The following is a 5,916-nucleotide window of genomic DNA, read 5'->3' on the forward strand; positions in this document are numbered from 1 at the left end:
TTATTACTATGAATTTTAAGAAGCTTTCTTGGGGAAATCATTCTGTCATTGAAATATGTCCTCTTTATTGCTTTCCAACAGTAGAAAAAAATACTTCAAAGAGGTGTTTAATTTTTGCAATGTAAAGTGGTTGACTTTGCAAAGAGATTGTAGCTCAGGTCAATGATATGAATTCTATAATTTAACATCTGTTTCAAGACTATAACCTCACTGGGATATAGTGAGACTGAGCCCCAGCATCAGCTGGAAGGCCACCCCATTTCAGGTAACTTTTTATGGGCCATGTAATTATTCCTGGTTCTCCATTTATATAATGTTTGTGTGGGTGGTCCATTAGACTTTCACGAGTGGTTTACAAAGACTGAGAATACCATGCTATTCATTTATAGAAAAAAATCGCAAGCTCAGCCTGCCAACTTATATTTTGTCCTGTAGGATGTAAGGCAAACTAATCAAGTATGGAAGCATTACTCCATGTATCCCCATAATTGGTGACTATGTTTCCTTGGACTTCAAGGAAAGATAAGTGAGAGTAGACACCAAATGGGTGAGAATAAGGTAAGAAGATGAGGACTTTTCTCATGAGTAAAGAAGTATTAACTTCATGTTATATCCCCCCCTCCCTTTGAGTTTTCCCAATCCACCCTCCATCTCCCCAACCTAGGCTTTCAATTCTGCAAGCTATGTATACACATTCACACATGTGCACATGGTTCCTTCAGGCCAGCAGCACTCAATTTCCCTTACCTGTTTGGACAAGTAATGAACACTACAGTCACATGCCAGAGGCACAGTTACACAAAAGTCAGAGGTCAATAAAGATCACCTACATTTCTTATGAGCCTTTTCATCTTCCCTTTCTCCTGTAGCAACAAGGCCAGCCAAAAGTGAAAGGAAGAAATGTCAAGGGGCTCTGCTGTCAGGCTTTCAAAGAAACTTCCCCCAAAACCCATCCACTAGCCCTTCACCTTTTGTTTCCTTGCCTAAGGAAAAAAATGGTCTTTTCTCTCTGACTTCCTATAACAAATCAGGCTTTTCTCCTTTGGAAATAGGGAAGCATGACTTGCCTCTTCTCCCTTGATGAGATACTCCTTCCCTCTCAAAAAACAGAAAAAGAAAAAGAAAAAAATATAGAGTCAATTTCCTTTTAATTTTTTTTTTTGCAAGAAAGCCAGTCAAAGGAACTATAATGTCATACAGATCAACATATCTGACATCTGTTCTGTAATAAAATGTACTTCATACATATGCCACTTCCAGCTCATCCATATGCTTTGCACAAGCATCTCCAATATTCTCTTTGGGGACTTTTCTGGGTATCTTATCTATATGATTATTAGGCTACTGGTATTCCAATGGTCATTATTTTCTCATGCATATGATCACTTGTATGCTTAGCAATGATGACTGGAGACCACATTACCATAATCAAATCCCTACCAAGTTCTTTACCAACTTGCCAGCAATAATGATGATAAGAGGACAGTAGGGAGCTGATAACTGATGCTACTCCCACTCCCAGCAAAGCTTTGGAGTTTGATATTTGGATTTATTGCCTTTAATTCCTTCCTTAACATGTCCAATGTCACAGATGCATCTTGTTTCCTAAGAATGATACGTACACTCTGCTCTCGTTGTGGTACAGTGTACTCCTTAGTACCCTGTGCTCCTAAGACTTCCTCTGAATAGAAAGGGTAGAAAGTGAACAGTGGAGAGCTCTTCCCAGATCCTCTGTTGAAGGAGGGAAAGCTGTGCTGCTATATCTTTCTTTCCCACTAGGCTGCAGTGTTCTGGATTTTCACTCTGGTCCTGAATTGGGCAACCTTCCTTCCTCTTCTTCCTCTGCTTTTCAACTTCCTTTTGTGTGTTGTTTTCCCTGACTAGAGTGTGAGCTACAAAAGTACAGGGACTATATTCTGTCTCTTTGTATGTCCAGTGTTTAACAGCATGTCTGGCATATATATTAGATGTTTAATAAATGTTCTTTCCACTGACAGTTTAAATCCTGCCTTTGCCATTTTCTATCTGTGTGACCATTTCTATAGGATTGATTCTGCATTTCTTTTTTTTATTCTTCAGAAGACGCTTTTATTAAAACCAGGTGACATCTATAAGGGGACAGTACAAAAAAAATTTTGGTCCATGAAAAACATAACATTCAGTTAATAGAAAATTATCTGCAACAGGGACACTGGCTAAGTGGTGGGAGGAAGGCTGGTGTCTGAGCTTCCTTCATGCGGTCCTGGACAGGAGTGGGGCCAGGGCTCAGCTGCCCTCCCCCAACAGAGGTTTGTGAGGTTTCGTTGTAGTAGTGTAAGGGAAGCCTTTCAGAGGGACAGTGGGAAGATTCTGCTGCCACATGATGTGGAGCAGGCACAGAAGAGGGTATACTCGCAGGATCCTGAGGAGGGGTGGGGAGGCAGGAGTCTGTCATTTCTGTGGGGTTTTGGAGCTGAGGCCAAACCCAATGCCCCTTCTGCGCCTGGCTCTCTCCCACCCTGCTGTGTTGAGTCTGCGAGCCTGAGATATGCTAACTTAAGGGAAAAAGTCAACCTGGAGAAGGAAAATGGAGCTTTCCTGGAAGGATGCAAAACCATCTCAGTTCTACTGGGCCAGACCCCTGGCCCTGCTGCTTACCTGAGGGGCTGAAGGATTTCAAGTTGGGATTAGGGGTATAGAGAGTTACAAACCCAACAAAGAGCCGCTCTCCAGCCCACAGCTCTCCTTATTCCCCAATGCCCCATGGCCCACTATGGGGTACTAACTAAAGGGGCAAGGGACAGGGAAACAGAGATGGCCCAGGGCTTTTATCCATTGGGTTTGAGGTGTCTCTCTCTCTCTACTGGGAAAAAGGTGGAGAGAGAGGGTTGGTGGCCACATCTCCAAGCAATAGCTGGAAGGAATGGATGCCTTTGCTGGCAGTGACAACACACAAAGGAATGGATGTGGGGAAAGGCAGGGCTCCCAGCCCAAATGCCCTGGCTTAGGAGGAATCCTAAGAAAAAGCAGCAGTCATAGGGAGTGTGCCAGGTGGGAGCAGCAGTCAGGGAACAAACTCTAATACTGATGTGAACCCCCATATGGGGGACTCAGGGAAGAGCTAAGCCAGCAGGCCATCCTAGGCAAACATGGCCTAGGGCTCAACTAAGTCAAGTGGTCTTAAAGTTCCCTTGGGTCCCAGAAGATCCCATCAAGAGTTTGTACCAAACTGATGAAAGAAAATGGGATTCTATATAGGCACAACCAAAACCAACTAAGTTACAGAATGCCCCCTGGTCTAGACCTGGGAAAAGGAACTATGGCCCTCAATCCTGGGTCTCTTAAGGGCAAGATGAGTTTAGTTCTTTCCCTTGAAGATCAATTAGCCTTAGGCCAGTCCATTCAGAGCATTGATTACCACTTAAATTCTCTCCCTAATACTAACTAGAGGTCCTATGTAGACCAGGAAAAGGGAGAGGCACATGGGAGTTTTGTGAAGCAAAGGGGAGTTGCAGAGACTGGGGAGGAGAATATTTGTCTCCTGAGACAGAAATGTGGGACCCTCTTCGACTTGGTGTCATCCTTCAACCAGCAGCTTCCCCTGGGGAACCCCCAAGCAAGACTAGGGCAGGTGCTATGGGGAGGCACAAGAGCCTAAAAGAAGAATTGGTGCGGCAAGGCTGAGGGTGGAGGAAGGGCCTTATGTATTTCGGATGCCCAGGGCCTGCTCCAGTTCCTGCCGTCTCTGTTGCACCTTAGAGTAGAAGTATCTGCATACAGCCTCCTGAGCCTATGGCTGGAAGTAAAACTCAGCTCGCGCTCCTCCTCTGGGTTACCCACTACATTGGTCATGGTTTTCAGATCCCGACACTGGGACCGAAGCCAGTCATTGATGAAACCCTGGGGGTCTCTTGCAAAACTCAGCATGAACTCTCTCTGGGTTTTCAACTGGTTGATGGTCTCTATTGTCTCATGGATTTTGTCTAGAGCAGCAATTTCCTGCTGGCTTGCAGTAAAGTGCAGGAAGGAGTTCATCTGGGTCTTAAGGGTATCAACCACTTGCACATCAATGTCATAACAGGAAGTTTTCTTCTGGTCATTGGGGTCAACACTGATGACGTGATTAATGATGATGGGCTCTGGTGGCATAAGCAAGGCATGGAGCCTCTGGGGGATCTCTGAGAGCTTCATCCGTTGCGACTCCAGTATCTGCTGGAGGTATTTATCACAGATAAAGAACTCCGATTCATGGGGGTCCTGAAGCTTATGAGTCTTGATGTACTGCCACAGTGCTTGAATGATCACTGGACGGTCTGTGTGTGAATACCCAGGAGCCGGGCCAGGTGGGGGTCCAATTAAAATGAGGAGGCTGGTAATCGAGCATCAGCAAAACAATGCAACGAACATTTACATCTCCTGGCCGCTTCACCTGGAAGCCATCTGTCTCCTGGGTGGTAGCAGTCCTGTGCCAATCCTCGAGGAGTCGTCCTTCCACCCGAAGCTCCCAGGAAGCCACCGTTCCTTCCCCATCTTCAGCATCTGATTTAGCTGGATTGAAAGTACTCGAAATGAAAATACGAAGTGTCCGTTTTTGCTTGATAGGTCGTTTCAAGGCCTGCTGAATATCTAGCCGTTTTCTCATGATGGTCTGATCTAGTTTCCTTTCCAAAGCCAAGAGATCCATATAGGCCTGGGATTCTGGTACCAGCTCACGAATCCTTTGAGGTAGAATTTTGTCAGCCATCTTCTTTTTCTTTGCATTGTGATTTCGATTCTGGACCGCCTGCTGCTGGACCTGCTGGATCTGTTGTGGAGCTGGCCTCTTTCGGGACTGATCTATTCCTGACTAGGCCAGACCAGGTCGAACTGAAGGGTTCCCCCCCATAGCCAGGACGTCCCATAGAAGGTCCCTGAGGTGTCATTCGACTCCCTGGCAACATGCCTGGACCCAGATAGGCTGCTCCGGGCATCGGGGAGTGGTAGAGCCCTTGGCCGGGTGCCGGGCCTATCCGCACTGGGGGCCACGGAGTCCCACCCGGGCCCAGAGCGTCCACTGCACCCGCCCCTGAGGCAACTCCGGCAACACCGCTAGGAGCCCCTGACTGGAAACTAGCCAGGGGCCACCATCTTCCCCCCGAGCCGCTGCTGCCCGATTCAGCATTTCTAAAGGCAAATCAATGGTTGAGGCCCAAGTCAAAACTAAATTCTCTGACTCCAAATCCTGGACTTCTCGGTACTGATTCCTTAGTCTCACTTATCATATATGGAAGTAAGAAAGTGATGATGTAAAGATTTGAAATTGTTATTAATTCATTAATTAATTTTTAATAAGGCAGCAAAGCATATTTTGCTTCACCTCCATTATTTATTAGTTATACAGCCCGACATAAATCACTTGAACTCAATTCCACAAGCATTAAAACGTCTTCTGTATCATAGCTGTATTATTTATAACTTTATTTGCATCACATATTTAATAGAACTATTATAAACATTAAGTGAAATACAGGATAATCATTTAGAAAAATAAAACAAAACAAAATATTAGTTCTGGATTCAAGCAACCTGAGTTCAAATCCTGCCTCTTGAGCTTCCATGTCTGCATCTGGAAAAAGAGAGAACTAGATGACTTCTGATATCTCTTCCAGTTCTTCATCCATGATTCTGTAATATGGGTCAAAGTAATATAACAATAACCTGATGAGTAAATATAAGTCTATCTGTGTCTGTCTCTTGTTGGTCTACAGCTGTGATTTCATTCATGTATAGAACTCCAAGTATGGAAATTACCTCCATGAACTGGAAAATTATTTTCTATAACATAGTTTTAGAAGACTGTCTTGGGTATTGAGAGGTTAAAAGTTAAGAGACCATGCAACTGGTTTTAGGAAGAGAACTTGAAATCTGTTTCTTTTTAACTCTTAAGCCAGAGCTCTA

General features: G+C 44.7%; 1 pseudogene; it reads right to left on the minus strand.

Annotated features, from left to right (window-relative positions):
- Positions 1-3,673: 3,673 nt before the first annotated feature.
- On the minus strand, positions 3,674-5,576 carry LOC114051551 (annotated as a pseudogene).
- Positions 5,577-5,916: the final 340 nt, after the last annotated feature.

The sequence above is a fragment of the Vombatus ursinus genome, unplaced genomic scaffold, assembly GCF_900497805.2.
Source record: "Vombatus ursinus unplaced genomic scaffold, bare-nosed wombat genome assembly UNPS02014803.1, whole genome shotgun sequence".
Classification (NCBI taxonomy): domain Eukaryota; kingdom Metazoa; phylum Chordata; class Mammalia; order Diprotodontia; family Vombatidae; genus Vombatus; species Vombatus ursinus.